Here is a 19,036-nt window from a genome sequence, read left to right as displayed (position 1 = left end):
AGTCTTCTCCAAATCTTTAAGTCTTCAAATGCGTTTCTCACTATCGTCTCAAAATTAGAACAGCAGAATGGACTGTTTAAATACCACTTCTAATTTAGCTCAGAAATGGATTGGTCCATTCATTGATCAAATGCTTGTTGTGAATTTTGCTGAACACCTCATAAGAAAACAACAAACTATGCAAAAAGAGACTGAAACATTGACGAATAGGGCGTGCATTCCAAAGGTTAGAGAAGGTCAAATGAAGCTCAACTGCAAAGGCTTTAGTGCATTTTAGGTTCATCCTCAGATCAGAAAATGCTTCAGGTCAAGAATATGATAATGATGTGCATTTGTTTCGAACAAAGCCATTCAGTGTGTGTGTGAGGATCAGGAACACATTCAAGTCCTTGCAGGAATTTACTGGAATTTATAGAGCTGTAAATTGATTATGACTCATCCTAATTATTGCTCGGCATGCATGCACGCACATGCACTTGAATAATGATTAATTGCACATTTTCTGGAACAAGCAGAAACAGTCTTGATGCCGAACTAAGTATATGTTTCAGTGTTTTGTTTTGTTTTGATTGTTTTCTTATTTAAGGAACTAAATAGTTTTTTAATTGTGGTTACAGGTGTGACTCAGCTAGCAAATTATCAACAATATTGTCCTCCAAACTTTCTGACTCGTACAAATTGGTGAAGATTAAAAAGGGTGAGATAAACTCTGCGCAGGTCGACGTCTGAGGCGGTCTCCCTGACACAAAGTGTGAAGTATGAGCATTTTAGCGCTCTTCCGACCTCTATGGCGCAATGCCAGCCCAGCATTGCCCCCCCCACCCCACCCTCACCCCTCAACATTTCTCACCCTGAAACAACCTCAGAGTCGAGTGTGAGGGCACAGTCTGCTATCTGGGGGTTCCCCCTTTCAGCCCTCATCCCGATAACAAGGGCCTAGACAAATCTGACAGCGACACGAGCTTGGGCATTAGGAAAATGCTCACGAGCGTTTGAACTCAGATATGTGGCTCAACATTGTTAAACAGATACAAAGAAAGAGAGACACAACCCTCACGTTAGCATCCGTGTTGGGTTTTTTTGGCTGGTGCCAGTTTGCACCCAATCAAGTTTTCCCATCAACACCAAAACAGGATCAACACATTATGTGAAGATTGAAGGAATTCTTTGCTCTCAAGGGGAGGAGAAAGGGATGGCACTGACACACAATCCTTCCTTTCTTTCATTTTTCTATCTGTCAGGGAAAAGGGGGTAGTATGACTGTCTACTCTGTCAGTGCCAAAGGCTCTGCAAGCAGTAGGGTTCGGGTCAAAAAGAAGCCGGGCGAGACAGAAGCACTTCGAAACAAAAGAGAGGAGAGTGACAAAATAAAGATGTCACAACAAGAAAGAAGTGTCCCTGCTGTATAGAGCACAGTCTAGATGCCCGAGTCAATGCCGGGTGTGGCTTAGAGCTACCCTGGGTGGGTGAATATCAGAGGGGTGTGGTTTAACTTTTCTTGCTGCTCTCTCTATTTGCCATCAACGAGGAGCTGGGTTTAACTACTGGTCTTTATTTTCTGACTGCATGAATGTTGCATCACATTTCTGACATAGTTGTTACAGTCTTCACCAGATGTGCCCATCTGGAAAGGGATTTTGAAAAGCGCATTTCATACTGTCTGACTGTCATAATTCAAGAATAAGAAAATGTGGAATTCAAGGGTGAAAAACAATGCAACCAACAAAACAACTTGCAGAAACATGCACACACGTCATTAACATCTGTTGCAAAGGATCAAGGTAACGTTCTGCTCTTCTGTTTTTTGTTGTTTTTTTTTCTTTTGCAGCGTTCAGTGCACTCATGAAAATTATGACATTGAAAAAAGTTTTTGTTGAATTTACTCCATTTTATTTCATTGGGTGTGCACGAAATAAAACTGAATTACATTCTTTCAGTAGACTGATCATCTACTTAAAATTGAGTAGACTCAACACACCATTTTCCCCCTGTTCCTGTGGACAAGTATAATCTGAAGATGAAACTTGATGCTTGAGTCCTTTGATTTCCTCTCTGCTCGTAAGGAATGGACAGTAGCTTTCCATAAATATCACCATGTCACCGAAGTGATACACTAACATTGAGATCAGTTCAATTCTTAATGTAATGAGTGTTGTGTCAAAGCAAAGTACAGTAATAGATATGAAGGCCTCTTCTGTCAAAGTTGACGCTCGCAAGCACTGGTTTGTTGGGCTGAGTGCTTTTTAACCAGACAATTTGCTCTTTGCAAATGGAATTTTCACATTTTTACTTTTGTCAAAGTGCATTTTACTTGGGAATGTTTGGACATTTGTGCATTTTGATAAATGCTGTTTCTACATCTCGCCACTGTATTTTCCTTTCCCCTCCATGTAGCAGCAGACGGCACTAGGACCTGCAGTGAAGAACACCAGGAGGGAGGGAGCAGTATTGGGACTCTTGTTACTAAAGTTTTAGATCAATCCATTTTCCAAGCGTGTGGGAGAAAGACACACAGACGTGAATGGCCCCAGACCTGGATACGCGGCTTTGAAAACAGGAGCAGGATCTGACTTTGGGATAATTTTGGGAGGAGAGTGTGGTGGAATATCAAAATAACTTTTTCTGGAAATTTTCACCCACTGGGGAAAGAAGGAGAAGCAGCACTAACGGTGGTGAGTTTATCATATAAATATAAGCACGTGTGGTGTGGATATTGGATAGTCCAAAGCAGGAGAGAGTTTTTCCAGCGATGTTGACTTTACCCCTTCTCAACACCTGTTATTAAGTGAAAGCGGAGCCTCTGAATTGACATTGAGGCCAGCGTGAACATTTCAGCTGATGGGAGAAAAACAAATTCACCTCAAACACGTGAGGCATACCAATTACTTACTAATGAAAAGTGGGTGGGGTGATGAAGTTAAGGTTTCCTGGAAGTCAGATTGAGACAAATAAATCAACTAGAAGAGTGCAAATTGGCAAACGAGAGACTGGTTCGGAGTGGGCTTGGAGCAAAGGAGGTTCTCCAAACTTCAACTGGAAGCAGCATAGTGTTCTGAAACCCCCTGAGACATCAGGTTACCTTCTTTCTCTCTCACCCCTTTTTTTCTATCAGTCTGTTCCCCCCCCCCCTCCCACCTTTCTATCTGTCTGCCTCGCTGCTCATGTTACACAAGCCTTGAAGGGCTTGTAGATTGGGATGAACTCCAATGTCCCATCTGAAATGTGCTGTTGAGGTTCCCCCTCACGCTTTTCGGGGCGGGGTCAAGCTGCAAAGCCCTGTGCTGACCATCACTGTTTATACCTCGACAGGTAGACTGGATGAATGTGCTCCCATCTACACGTGTACAAGCGTGTGTGTGTGTGTGTGTGTGTATGTGTGTGACCTCATGCCTGCCACTCCAACCAGGGAATTCCTTTCTGGCTTTGACAGGAGAGGAATGTCAAACGGGACCCAAATTTACTGTAAATCTTCCAGAAGTTATTACAAATCAAATGCCTTCTTCCAACAATTCATGACCTCTTAAATATACTGTATACTGTACAGGCCTACCTTGAGATACAAGTTTTAATCAAATCATCTTCCCCGATTGAAAGTCATAGAAATAACCCCTAATCTGTTCCGGCCCCCACCCAAAAACAAGCAGTTCATTGGTCTCTCAAATATCTGTTTGTGTTTCAAAGCAAAAACAACTACATGACCAACTACAACAACAAAAACTGTTGAATGATGGCTCGTATCATGAAAACTCTTTTTCAAGATGGAGATTATTCTTATTGTGTGTTGTGTGTGTGTGTGTGTGTGTGTGTGTGTGTGTGTGTGTGTGTGTGTGTGTGTGTGTGTGTGTGTGTGTGTGTGTGTGTGTGTGTGTGTGTGTGTGTGTGTGCTGATGATAAACCAGTGGTCCCCAAACTTTTTCCTGTGAGGGCCACATAACTTTTCGCTTCTCTGATGGGGGGGCCGGGGTCAGTTTGTAACAGCAAAAGTGTGACTGCAAGAGTACCTAGACGTAAAAATGTATTGTTTCCCAGAAACCCACACGAAATCAAATAACTTTTTTTGATACACTCGCAGTATTAAAGACGTCTTTCTTCTCGGGACACACCACCTCCGCGACAGCATTCATGCATTTCTTGACAAACTCTCCTTACCGCTGCTTTCTATCAGTTGAGCAAACCGAAAGCTAGCCCGAACAGATGGCTGGTTCAGCTGAGCTTGGCGTACAAATGTATTTTGCTGAGCTAACGTTCCTCTTTTTAGCGTTGACAGTTTGTCTGCTCTCATTTGCCCATGCAAAAAATCGTACTTGTTGTTGTGATGGGATTCATAGTGTCTCCGCAGATTGTATTCTTTGAATACCGCCACCAACAGATGAGACAGACAATCTTTTCTTTGGATTGAAAAAAAAAATCGTTTCTCCATTTTGGGTTAAATTCCCTGTATTCTGAATAATTTTTATACGCTTACCTCAGCTTTTCGCCATGATTACGTTCTCTTTGAGAGGGACGGGTTTTGGTTTTTTTTTTTCTGGGGTTGCCAGATAACGGCACGGATGGAACAAATGTCACGTTATACTGTATGTCTTTATGAAATTGTTACTAGCTAATAGTTAATCATGAAAATAGTCCATAACTAAGGAATATTTTATTGCAAAAGCCAAATTTTATGATAAAATACAAATATACATAGATGAAAAATAAATCAAAGACTCTCTGGTATTGTTCAGGGGGGCCGGGCCAAATGTGGAGGCGGGCCGGATCCGGCCCACGGGCCGTAGTTTGGTGACCACTGGTTTAAACTGTCTGATACTATTGCACATATAAAGTATAATGACAACAATAGCCCACACTGTCATCCCCCCATAAGTCAGCCATTAATGCTACATGTTACAGTTTTGCATCACTTGATCATATTTTAGATTTCCATATTTGTGGGAGCATTTTGTCGAAGTCCTGTGTCAAGTTAGTTGAATGAGTTTGGTGCAGAAGAATTTACAAGCCCTGACTTTAAACCCTTCGAAATAACCCGGTGGCTGTGGCTCACTTGGCTGATAGTCTAGTGACCGAAGGTCTGCTTCTTTGTGGGACATGAAACAAAAACATATAGCAGAGTGTGAATTCCTTGATTGAGTGGTGTATAATAACAAAAAGAAAGAAAAAAAGATTCATGTAAACATAAAATGAGTAGGTTAGCCAAAACTCACAATCTGCTTTTAAAAGGACGTATCTCTCTGCGCTTATTTTTGCAAGTTGTCACTAGCCCACTAAGTTGGCAAGTCGCAGGGCTAAGACCTTCTCAAAACTTATTTTGTATATTACAAGTCAAACAGCTTAATTTTTCAGCAATATTCATCGATTGGGTTGTTTGTATGATCACTGTCAGTCCATTATTCAGTCCTCAACTGCAGTAAATACAAACACGCCCTGATGTGTGCATGGAAAGCAGATGGACAGTTTTCCACTGCAGACAAATACAGGTAGTCTGATTATTCATGACCAGCTCAGGTTTCCTTTGAAGTTGAATTAGAGTTTTCCCTGTGCTTGCATGTGAGGCGGTGGGAGGGTCGTGTAAAGAGAGAAAATCTTCCAATCTGTCTCCAGACACCACCGATCTTTGAGTTTTCCTATCTTTTAAAAGATCACTTTCAAGGTGAATTTACCATGCCCACAACAATGGAAATCGCAAAGTAGTGGCTAAAATGTGTATTTTATTATTTGTGTAGCTATGTTTTTTTTAAAAGCTCCATACACAATATATGCACGTGATGGACAAGACTCATGTTTCACACGATAGTATCTGTGACGCCGGACCTGCGTCTGTCTTTAAAGGTGAAATTCAGCAAATGTTTAGGTAGAATTGCCTGGCTGTTAAGTGGCTAAATGTGAGCTACTCCGGTGAGTTGAGGCCATCAGCAGGTCATGGAAGAATGTGCTTGTGTTTACTGTATTTTGTTAGCGTTTGCTGAATACAGTGAACTAAAGTGCACAAGCAGCTGTGTTTCTATTCGCCATGTCCTAAGCACTTGGCTATATTATATTTGCGAACATTATTTACTTGACCGTAGACATGCAGTTGCATAACTTAAGACACTTTTAATTTGCAAATGGTACTTTAGCTGCTTTGACTCCAAACTGTGGACATTCCCGATACCTTATGCACTTTATTTTTTATTTTTAATTGACTCGCACTTATTATATGAGTCTGCAATGTGTGACGCACAACGGGTAAATCGCAGTATTGACTGTAGTTGTTTGCTAAGGTGATTCAAATGTTGGTGATCCTGAACTGGATGAGGGATGGAAAAATTTTACTCTGGGTCCATTCTGTGTAAGTTTTTTTTTTTTTTTTTAAGATTTGCAAGTCATGGCCACACTGAAGAATTTCGTCTTGTGGCTACACAAAAAAAGATAATCAGAATCTGATACATTTGATTTAAGTAGATGTATAGTTTATTTTAATTAAAAAAAAACATCTGGCTTTGGATGACTTTATTTTGCGTCGCTAAACTTGACGACATAAAATTCAGTAAATTCAGCTTTCATTTTTTTCCAGTGCACAGTGATCACTCATGCACACAAACCTGCAGTCAGATTACGCACAGCAAAAATAAAAGATGAGGATGGAACGGTGTGAGCAGTCAGACAGTACAGGACACCTGGGCAGGAGACAAACTGGGATAACACTCCTGGACTCTCAGATGAAGTGTGGCTATTTCACCTCAGGCCCAGAGACAACCTCAAGCAAACTCTGAAAGCTACACTTACACATTCCAACAAATAAATGAGCAACAAAAAAGTAGCTGTATTATCCATGGAATATAAACTCCAATTAATAAGAAAAAACGTTTCTGCGTTATTGTAAAAAGTCCGAAGTTTTTACATCTAACTTAAAATAATGAAAACTCAAGCTCATAAAAATGTATTTTGGTCAATTTGGTTGACGTCGTAATTATGCTTTAAAAGTGTCTGGAATGTAAAACACTTATGGCCACACAGGTAGTCAAGCCGATTTAGAACAGTGAACTTAACTGCAATTTTGCATGCATGAAGCAGTCCAGCAAATGGCAAATGCGTTCCATAAACAATCGTCACATGAGGGCCTTTTGATCAAACAGTGCCACCAGCCAGTTTGACATCTGGGGCAGTGCCAGTTGGCAGCGGAAATTCCCATCATAAAGTGTTGTCTGATTACTTTTCCTCACTTGATCACTTAATGACTTTGAATTAAACAGATGACATTATCCTCTCATTCTCCACTCTTCAAAAGCGTTTGACATCAAACGACAGTATTGAAAGCCAGCGATGTCATTTTCATTTTGAATCGTCTTCTAGGTGCTTCGACTTTCCAGCTCAGCCCAGTTTGACAAACTTCAGGATGCGTTCAAATAAACGACCCCAACTTGCTAAAGTGTCAGCGTGAAGTTTCAAGAGTGTTGACAACTTCAACCGCTGTGTTATTTTTTTTTGCGCCGCGTTGCTTTCAACCAGACACTGTGCCCTCAATGTTTCCTTAACAGCAGCGCTGGCTACCAAAACAACATCTCGTGCGTTAATTGCCTCAAGCTTTCTGAAGGAACGATTCCGTCTGAGGCACGTTCATGCATTCCAATGAGCATTTTTGTAAGACAACAAAAACCTTTACAAACAATTCATTAGTGTACAGATGTATTTATTTGTTACTTTTTACACAAAGTACCACCTTGAAAAAAATACTTGGCTCTCCATGTACCACCATAAATAATACCAACCAACATTAAAAGTCACGGTCAATTGTTGGGGTATTATGTCTACACTGCTGGTCGCTTCACATTGAGTGATGACTCTGTGTATCAAAAATGTTCATTTTGTTCCAGTTTCTTGTTTGCTGGTATTCCAGAGTGGTTCAAATTACTGGAGACAAGTTTCAAACTTACTCGGCCAAGAAAGATGATCCTGATTGTCATTTTGTGTCTGAAAAAACTGTAGGGTAAAGGTCCAAGTGTTCATCAAAAATCAGGCAGTGGATTCAAACCTCAAAAGTAAATTCCATGTTTTTGTGTGCCACTTTAGTACCCTTTCAACACATAGGCCATTAAAAAAAACTTGACTAATGGTTCCATTAGAATGAATTGCATGCAAAAGTTCATTTTCCATAAAACACGATGTCATTTATGCCATTGGAGCAACAGCTGGTCCCCATTCAAGCAGGTTATCCTGAGTTGATTATGCTGTTGTGTTGATTCGTTAAAAAAGACTCTCGCTTGTCCTTGGCTGTGAATGTCAGTTCGAAAGCGTGTTTGTCTCTCTGAGTCCTGCAGTTGGCTGGCATGGGGTCCCGCTCACATGTTAGCCAAGTGGGGATGGGTGCTAGGGAAAGTGGAGGGATGACTTATACTTATATTGTTTACTATTGAGGGCGGCCCGGTAGTCCAGTGGTTAGCACGTCGGCTTCACAGTGCAGAGGTACCGGGTTTGATTCCAGCTCCGGCCTCCCTGTGTGGAGTTTGCATGTTCTCCCCGGGCCTGCGTGGGTTTTCTCCGGGTGCTCCGGTTTCCTCCCACATTCCAAAAACATGCATGGCAGGCTGATTGGACGCTCTAAATTGTCCCTAGGTGTGAGTGTGGGTGTGGATGGTTGTTCGTCTCTGTGTGCCCTGCGATTGGCTGGCAACTGATTCAGGGTGTCCCCCGCCTACTGCCCGGAGATGGCTGGGATAGGCTCCACCCCCCCCTGCGACCCTAGTGAGGATCAAGCGGTTCGGAAAATGGATGGATGTTTACTATTGCTCGTTTGTTTATTTGACTGTCCTGAAAAATGTGCATTGATATCCATTAAACTAAAAAATAAACTAAAATGTCAGTGGGCTCAGAGCATCTGGTGTAAAGTGAGGGGTTGGGTGTGGGCTCAGTAGAGAGGTCAAAGGTCATAGTCTGACCTCAGGGTTACGATAGCTGTCGGTGGAGGAAAAAAAAGTGAGATCTGGATTGCTCAGGATTGGGAAGCATGTGGCAAAGGATCGCCAATGAGACATGTGACATCATCCGACATGTATTGTACGTGATCGCCCTTGTCATCGCCTCCTTTGTAAACATTCCTTCCGGAATATTGAACAATTAATCCAATGACAATCTTATATCATATGTATTTTACAAAATCCAATTCAAACAAAGCACTTTCTTAACATTCGTATGTCTGTCTGCCCTTTCTTTTGCCATTTGCATAGCCATCCCCAGGTTCTCTAGTGTTGTACGTGTGATCGTGACTGCAGGAGCGTGACTTTAAAAGGCAGGGCCTGGCCTCTTTAATGACGAGGGAATCAGGGTGTATCATTGGCGGGTTCTGTGCGAATACGTGCTTGGTTTTACCTTTCAGGCCATTGAAAGTATCCCGACGATGGAGTCTATCGGTGACAATGAGTATTACAAATGGTTCAAATTCATGTTGTATATTTTTCCTTTTTTTGTATGGGTGCAAATGCACCATGGAATATAGCCTATTGTATTGGGAGTGTGGGGGGGCGGGGGGGGGGGGGTTGTTTGTTTTGTGACCACCCAAGGTTCACTATTTTTTAAGACCATGTCCCACATTGAATGTTCATTACGTGATATATTGAAAGCCCAATATAGGGGACCTATTCTAACTACACATACAAACAGCACTCTACAATTGAATCCAAACACATCCATGGTGATGCAGATGTCATGTTGGAACCAAGAAAGCATGCCAACAAGAAAAACAGAACAATCTGGGGACCGTGCAGCAACAAAAACCATCTGGCTCGAACTGTACATACACAATGAACTGATAAACCCCAAAAGCCAGAGAGCTAAATAGACTCAGATTAACTGAAATAATGATGCACAGATGAGAAGAACCTGAAGGGCGGGAAGATGCTGATTGGTTTAGGCGCGGGGAGCAACGAAACGAGGCACAAGTAAAACCGAATGCACAAACTAGCGGCATGGACCGAACAAACATTCAAAGTCCAAATTGTAAACGTAATAAGTTCACAAACAGAACAAGCAGCACATGTAAACACAACAGAACAGAATCACCCCATTTCCACCTGTCTTTCATTCCGCACTGTTTGGAACCTGCATTAATATAATCATACAAAACCAGTAGTGTCAGTGCATGTCTTTGCCTTCGACGCAACTGACAGTTTTGACAGGTGCTTCGTCAAAAGAGACACATTCTCCTGTTTGTGCATGTTTCCATTTCCATGCGTGTCCTCTGCAACGAACTGTGCAGACGGGCCTGCTGAGTGCGCATGCATGAAGGCAACGTGGACGTACAGTGCCGATGTGGAAATTAGCAGGCTGGGTTTTTTTTCCAGTAATAATAATAATACTGTTGTGGTGTTAACGTGTTGGTTTAGTGCCGCAGTTTTGTTCTCAATTTTTTCTCTGAAGTTGTATTAACACAGCCTCACTTTCATTCCGAATCACCTATTACTTGTTGGAACATGACACAAACTTGCTGCTACCGAGTGGGGTTTTTTTTCCATGTGTGTTCTCCTTTACACCTGAAATGACCTAATATTAAAGGTAAATGCGCTTTATTTGTCATGTGTACAACACACCTAACATTTTCCCTTCCTACGAAATTGTATTTGACAGATTATTTACATACTACGTGATTCATTGTAGTCAGAAGAACCTGATTCCGAAGGATCTTTGTCTGTTCGAGTCTGACAAATGTGGACGTAAGCATATGTATGTTTAAGTTGGATACGCATCAAACACATGAACACTCCTTCGCCCCAAGTCTACAAGCGAAGCCGCTTATTATGCACTTATTCGGATTATGTCAACATGGAATGCACACTACGTGAGACAATGACTCATAAATGGACTCCTACACAACTGCAAATTAGTAAAGAGTCCTGTTTTACGGAAGGAATGAAGGAAGGAAGTGTTTCTCTGCCTCTCTTTGCTTTCATGAGTTTTGTAGAGGAAGCCATAGTTGTCGGATGTATCCATGGTGACGCCCGCACTCGCATCAGTAAATATTAAACCATCTGCGCCTTAGCTGCAGGTCCTACTGGGGAGCTTTATGTCTTTTAGCTGTAGATCCGCTCACACGGCCAACATGGCTTGCTGCTAACAGATGGAGTGCGGGCCTGGGAGGTCCCACGCAGACAGGTGGTTGGCATCAGCTCGAAGGGGACGTACTGTTGGGGGTGTGGGAGATTACGAGGCAGCGGCGTGGACGCAGGCGGGGAGAGATGACAGAACGATGTGGAGACCACACAGAATCGAAAATGGCCTGGTTAGCTCTTCAGGAGGCAGAGTGAGACTGAAGTCCGAGAAAAAGACAGCGGGAGTGAGGAAAACGCAGTTGACAAGTGTAGAGTCATGACAAGGTGGTCTGCGCATGAGATCAGTTTTCGTGTGTGTGTGTGTGTGTGTGTGTCCTTTAATTATTAAAGTCAAGTAATGGTGGTCGCTATAGAACAATCTGGAGTTCAAGGAAGCCAAAAGAAATGAATGTGTTTTGACTCTCCTAAAATTGCTCAGTGTAATTTACAATAAAGTTATTGTTGTAAATACAAACTGACAATGATGCACCAATACCAACATTTCAGAACATGTATTTACATTTGAGCTCTCGAATAGTACATTTTGGGTTCCATCTTGCATTTGTGATGAAAATGTGTTTTATTTTAATCTCATGTTGTCCAAAATGAGAAACATTTCAAACATTTGCGATCCAGATTCTGACACCCCTCCCAACACTCCCACCCACACAAACCCCATAAATAATGTAAAATATTGTAAATAAATTTGAAAAGAAAAAAATCGGACTATATATTGTGTGCTTGAGAAACCTTGTATTATTAACGATGACAGCACAGGACGTCCCTGGAGTGAACGAGATTGTGTGCCGTCATGTCTTATTTTGTGGATCCAATCAATGATGTTACCGATCGAGTGACAAATTCCGAAATAACGAAAGCTGTAATGATCAGCACACAACAAGGTAACACACAAAACACGAGCGGGATATGAACACCTAATCAAACGTGACTCATCACAGTTGCCGGTCAGCAGTTGGGCCCGACCTTCATTTCAGTGTGTCGAGCAAAATTCTCAATGCCCTAAAACTGTTGTCATCATAACAAAACTCATCATTGTTAGAAACAATATTGAACACTGACAGATAGATTTGTGTACATAACTCCAAACAGCAACATGACTTATGTCACCAAGGCAACTACAGACACATTTTTTTCCTAATCAATGCCAGTGTCAAGATATATTTCACATCCATGGAGAGGGTAACACAAGGAAATGTAATAACTATCCTTCAATTTAATTTATACTTCTTTTCAGGGAACCAATTGAAGAGAAAAAAAAACATACTGATTAACACACACACACACGCACACGCACACACGCACACAAAAACTTGTGACAGGCAAAGCAAAGGTTTCTGTTTAGTCTTTGACTGAGGTTTTTCATCCCACTATATAAACAGTCCCCTATTTATCATTGTATTCCACTACATGTCTCATAGAGCATTACATTGATGGTATATAAAGAGCATTGCTGAGCACTAAACCTGATTTGTTACTGTACAAGATTTTAAAGCGTGTGGACACTTATTTCTTAAAAATGTAAACATTTGGTGTTGCATCTCCTCAGTGGCTCCAGACAGTGGCAATTCATTTTTAACTGCTCAGTGCATTCAACCCCTCAGTAAAGTAGGGAATATTCAAAAGCACGCATGCATACCCTAATGTCTGACGCATAGCACACCTAATCCTGAGCACAGCGTAAGTCACGCATCATGGAAAAATGAGTGCAATGGGACCTAAAGGTAGAAGGTAGTATGTCAGGGGTGTCCAAAGTCGGTCCTCAAGGGCCGCTGTCCTGCCTGTTTTCTAGCTCTCCCAGGAGCAACACACCTGATTCAAATAATCAGGATCATTCTAATGCTGCCTCAGAGCTGGCTGATGAGCTGCTCATCTGAATCAGGTGTGTTGCAGCCGGGAGAGATGGAAAAGGGGCAGGACAGTGGCCCTCCAGGCCCGGAGCTGGACATGCCTGTAGTATGGGATTACTGTAGTAGTCTTCGCTGGCGCTTACTTTATTTTGTGTTCCTATCAAAAATGTCATGTAAAGCTTAATTTGAATAAATGAGGCCCTGTGCTTTAAAGGCTGCATATGTTGCTTTTCTAAAGCAACCTCCTGAATTTCCCCGAGGCAAGCCTCTTTCACCTGGTTACTGTATATAGCGGAGGGTTATGCTAAAGACAAGTCACAGTCAGTCAAAAATAAATCATCCAAATGAATGACAGCAAATATGTGGAACATTCATATACAGAAAAAAATGATGCTAAGCCAAGTTGAGCTTCTCAAACATGAATACACAGTGCAGCGGTGCCTTGTGATACAAGTTTTAATTTGTTCCTTAACCACGCGTGAAACCCAAAACGCGCACACCCTTCATCATTTCTCCCAGCGAAATAAAGAGAAAGGCCCTTAATCCATTACAGCCCCCCCCCCAAAAAATGGTCATGCATTTTTATCATGAGACTGATTAACACTGTCAAAACATGAAGTAGTCACATAATTAAACAGAATGTGAAGAATCAAACCAATTTTGCTACAATTTTGTCTTTACTTCAATGAACATGGTGCTTTTCCTTCTGGTGTATGCACATTAGCCAGCTGGGGGCAGTATAGTACAAGCATGGGGGAAACGTTATCACGTCCGCCTCACATTGCAGAGGTCCGGGGTTCAAAACCGTCCCCGGCCTTCCTGCTTGCCGTTTACATGTTCTCCCCGTGCCTGTGTGGGTTTTCTCTCCGTCCAGCTCAGGCCTTCCTGTGTGGGGTTTGCTTGTTCTCCCCGTGCTTGCGTGGGTTTTCTCTGGGTACTCCAGGTTCCTCCCACTTTCCAAAAACATGCATGGTAGGTTAATGGAACGCTCTCAATTGCCCTGAAGTGTTACTGTGAGTGTCAATGATTGTTAGTCAATGTGTGCCCTGCGATTGGCTTGCAGCCAGTTCATGGTGTACGCTGCCTCATACCGGAAGACGGCTGGGATAAGCTCCAGCACGCCCGCGACCTTCGTCAGAGTAAGTGGTTCAATTCATGGATGGATGGATAGAATGGATAAATAAAGGGTTCAAACCGGAGTGCACGTAAGCTGTGTGCTGGTGCGCACGAGCACTGGAAATTAGATATTGCGTTCCAGTTCAAGTCCGACAACACACTTTTGCATACCAGTCATGTGTGTACGAAGTTCAATGCAAGCTAAGCACCAGGGAAGCCTACGTTTCCACCTGTGGGCCAAATCTCACAATCTCTCTCCACATTATTGCGCTCACTGTTCAAATTCTGGCAGGCCAATTCAAAGCTTTGCAAATCTGAATCATTCATCCATCCATCCGGGGTCGCGGGGCGTGCTGGAGCCTATCCCAGCCGTCTTTGGGCAGTAGGCGGGGGACACCCTGAACTGGTTGCCAGCCAATCGCAGGGCACACAGAGACGAACAACCATCTGCACATACGTTCACACCTAGGGACAATTTTAAGTGTTCAATTCGCCTTTCATGCATGTTTTTGGAATGTGGGAGGAAACCCGGAGAAAACCCACGCAGGCATGGGGAGAACAAGCAAACCGCACACAGGAAGGCCCAAGCTGGAATCGAACCTGGTACCTCTATACTGTGTGGTTAACGCGCTAACCAGTCGAGCACCAAAATCTGAATTAGTAAAGAGAAAAAAAGTTAATTAAAAAAAACTGACTCATTAGTCAGTGATGATTAGCTAAAATCTGGCATTTGTTTGATGTAAGATGAACCACACCAGTTATCTGTTGCTCATACAGAGTGCATGGTTTTCTTTGCAGGATTCCCTTACAGTAAATATGCAACATGTGCTGGAACAGCTTTGGTGGAGTATGCTTTGCTGACAGGTGGAACAAAGATTTTCTTGTTAAACTCGATGAAGCTCCACGTGTCCCTGAGTGCGAGAACTCCTCCCCACCCAATGTCTTTGTTCTCAAATGTTCCTTTATTTGTTTGGTGGCCCCCCTCTGTTGTTTTTGCCTCTCCCCATCCCTTGATACTTCCGACTTTCTCCTCTGCCTCCTTCCCGCCCTTGTCTTCATATTCTCTGGGTCACACAGAGATGTCGACCTTTGCTCAGACATGTTGGATTTTCAGCAGCAAATGGGAGTCATTAGTAGAGCCTTGCCAAAAGATTTAACACTTGTCTTGTGCGGATTGTTCAACGTCAAGGTCATAAGAAGAAAACACTCTGGAAAACATGTTAAGGCATTGTGCTCATCCGAGCTATGAGGCCTCCCACATATGCCGGACAAGTGCTGGGAGAGTCATCAGGAAGAGAAATGGGCTTGGCTCTCGCTAGTGAAGATAGAACATCGAAGGCCTCATCATTAGCATGGTCGTGGTGCTTTAAATGTGGTTTTGCATTTGTGCCAGAGTAAGCTGTCATGGCTCGATTCTCACCGTGTGCCAAAACAGAAGTCAAGTTTATTATGGGGATATAAAATGAGTTGCCTGTAACAACATCTTAAGTCAACATGTCAGGGATCACTTTCATTAATGTGTCACTGCTCTTAGAGTGCGATAAATTCAAACGGAGACATTTGTTGTGTATGTAAGAAAGATTGCTATTCCACTTGTTTGCAAAAGTTAATCAATTCCCACAGTCAGGAAAATCCATATGACATTATGGTACGGTCATTCATTCATCCATCAATCTAAAAAAAAAAAAAAAAAAATTTTTTGAGGCTCGGTTTCCTTGGCCTAGCCGAGGGGAAGATATAAAACCTGTCCAGAGCATTAAAATAGTTACAGCAGTTGGAAGTAAATATGAGTTGTGGAGAGACAGCTGTCAAATAATACACGACTGCAATTTTATTCAGATGTGCTGTACCACCTGAGAAAATACTTAGCTCTCTTTGTGACCAATATTAAAATACAGTAACCTAGCAGCCCTTTGTGTTCGTCAAAACAACAACAACAAAAAGCAAAAAACATCATGTCAAAATTTGAAATTTGTCATGTTTTGGTTTGTGACCAACAGGTGGCACTGTGGGGCTTTTCCCTGCAGCTGCACACCTGTTGGTCGTTAGATAATTAGCGGCTTTAAAAGGACTCCCAGCCCGAACACTCGTGTCGGGTCATTGTTTGCTGTTGGCTTCTGTCATGTTTGTTTCAGTCATGTTTAGTTCATTGTTATGTTTTAGCTTCAGTCATGTTTTGGTCATGTTTTTGTTATTGAGAATTTTTAGTTTCTGCCATGGTGTTTGTTTGTTACTTTGGATTCATTTTGTTTTCATGACTTTGTTTTGGATTTAGTTTTCTGTGTTTTATCAATACACTTCTTCAAATACACCCTGCTCCTCCCTCCTGCCTGCTTTTTGGGGTCCACCACCACCTTGCTACGTGACAAAAATTACACTGCATTTCAATGCCGTCAGTGGCTATTTCACCGAATCCACCTCTTAATAACACCATCATGTTGCTAAATAATGTTCTAAAACTTTTTGCCTATACTGTAGCTGTGTGGCATTAAAGAGGAGACATTGTGCAGATTCATAGATTAATATCATTATTATGAAAACATGAAATGCATTTACTGAGACGTTTATCCTTGGTTCAGCGCCATGGGGTGGCCAAGGCTATCTCAGGGGTTTAGCAAAAATAAAAATAAAAAAAATCAAATAAAAAAAAATAATTGGAAACACACTATCAATTATCTTCATCCAATTTTACGTTGGATGAAAAAAGCTAAAACATTGGCAACACCAGCTACAAATATACAGTCAAAACATTTTTCCATTGATATAATATAAATAATAATAATAAAATATATGAAGCTGTGATTTATGTTGTTTGTTTTTCAGACCACTCATCTCTTGCCCCCGCCCCCACCCCTCATCTTTTAATTTTTCATGCACCCTGGGCAACTGGTGGCCGTTTTGGTCTGCAGATTGAATGGCCCTTTGATTAATTTCCCTCACCAACCCCAAAAAATAAAAGATTTTTTACAAATCCCCCAAATTCTTCAGAAAACGGTGATAAAAAGTCATTTTGTGTTTGCCACGGACAATGGGTTGAAACGTGAGAAAAAAATTCACAGAAAAATCTTGAAAAACCATATTTTCCGTACTATAAGGTGCTTCGGAGTATACAGCACACCTTCAATGAATGGCCTATTTTAAAACTGTTTTCATATATAGGATGCACCACATTATAAGGCGTATAGAATAGAAGGTACAATAGTGACTGTGGTTGCATTATGCATCCACTACATGGAGCTACGCTAAAGGACTACAATACAACACAATACAGCTTTATTTATATCAAGCTTTCACAACTGCTGCAGCTGTAATAAAGCACTTTACAGAAAATTTAAAATACTACGTCCAAGAAATCTGAATATTGATCCAGATATAAGGTGCATCGGATTATATGGCACACTGTCGGCTATTGAGCAAATCGAATGCTTTTAGGTGTGCCTTATAGTGTGGAAAATGCAGTCCCCAAAAGTAAATTATCTGGCCTGGCAACTGAGGGGGTCAAAGCAGTGTGCCAGAGCCTCTCCCAGCTGGCAGAGGCAGGGGACTTCCTAGACTTAGTGGGTGCCAGCTAACTGCAGGGCACTTTCACACCAAAGGACTATTTACAATTTTCAATTCATCAGTGTTGATTTTGGACTGCAGGCGGAAGCCGGAGTACCTGGAGAAAATTACCTCAAGCTGGGATTTGAAAGCCCAAACTTAGAACTGTGAGGTAGCTAGGCTCATCACTAGTTCTCCATGCCGCCGGCATATTTCATTTGGTGAGATTCTAAAATAATACCATAGTACAATAGTAATACACACAATTGATCCCTATGCTCATTTTTTTATTAAGGCACTAGTTGGCAGGAACACCAAAGTTTGCTGTGATAAGTGATTTTTAAAGAAATGTTAACAACAGCTTTGTTGTGTCAGGAGGCGGATGGATTTTGATTTGGAAATTTAACACTATAATCTCTTATTTTATTATATCTGATGGACTTGTGTGTCTGGTTTTTGAAAGGATTATGAAAGTTAAATTGTTTTATAATAATAATAATACATTTTATTTGTGGGCGCCTTTCTAGAAACTCAAGGACACCTTACAACAAGCAGTTAAAATCACAAACACAATGTTAAAAACAGCATCAAATAAAATAAGAAAAAATACAACAAAAAAATAAATAAATAAAAATAATGGCTTTATGGTCCGAGTGAGTAGGCTTGTCTAAACAGATGTGTTTTGAGGCTGGATTTGAAATGTGTTAATGAGTCCGTATTACGAAGCTCAGCGAGATGGAGTGTGTTCCAGAGCTGGGGAGCAGAGCGACTGAAGGCTCTGTTTCCCATGGTGACGAGGCGAGCAGGGGGGACAGAGAGGAGGAGAGAGGAGGAAGAACGAAGAGAGCGGACAGGTGTAGGAATATGGATGAGGTCAGATAGGTATGGAGGGGCTAGGTTATGGATGGATTTGAATGTGAGGAGCAGGATTTTATATTGAATGCGGTGTAAAATGGGGAGCCAGTGGAGATGTTGGAGGACAGGTGTAATATGGTTTATGTATGGTGTGAGTGTGATAATGCGGGCGGCTGAATTTTGGACCAGCTGAAGCTTATGGAGGGTTTTTTGAGGGAAACCGAGCAGGAGGGAATTGCAGTAATCGAGTCGCGAGGTGACGAGGGTATGAACAAGTATAGCAGTGGACTGAGGAGTGAGAGAAGAGCGGAGCCGGTGGATGTTTCTAAAATGATAATATGCAGAACGAGTGATGTGGTTGATATGTGAGGTGAAGGAGAGGGTGCTATCAAGGATGACACCCAGACTCTTGACCTGAGGAGAGGGGGAGATGGAAGAGCTGTCAAAGGGAATGGAGAAATTGTTTATTTTGTTTAGGGTGGATTTGGTGCCAATGAGGAGGAGTTCAGTTTTATTGCTATTCAATTTGAGGAAGTTTGAGGTGAACCAAGATTTTAATTCCTGCAGGCAGTTGGTTAGGGAAGATGGTGGGAGTATGGT

The 19,036-nt window shown here is 41.9% G+C and overlaps 1 protein-coding gene across 1 annotated transcript in view; it reads left to right on the top strand.

Annotated features, from left to right (window-relative positions):
* The first annotated feature begins 2,504 nt into the window (after nt 1-2,504).
* ngfa (nerve growth factor a (beta polypeptide)) overlaps nt 2,505-19,036 on the top strand; it is a 30,262-nt gene continuing 13,730 nt past the window's right edge. The window contains exon 1 of the mRNA XM_086130613.1: nt 2,505-2,672. The gene's annotated coding sequence lies outside the window, so the exon portion shown is untranslated. The remainder of the gene's footprint in view (nt 2,673-19,036) is intronic.

This window comes from Hippocampus guttulatus, chromosome 1, assembly GCF_054856545.1.
Source record: "Hippocampus guttulatus isolate MCC_2025c chromosome 1, RoL_Hgut_1.0, whole genome shotgun sequence".
Taxonomy (NCBI): Eukaryota; Metazoa; Chordata; class Actinopteri; order Syngnathiformes; family Syngnathidae; genus Hippocampus; species Hippocampus guttulatus.
Note: the sequence above shows the minus strand (reverse complement) of the source record. Positions and strands in the feature narration are given on the sequence as shown.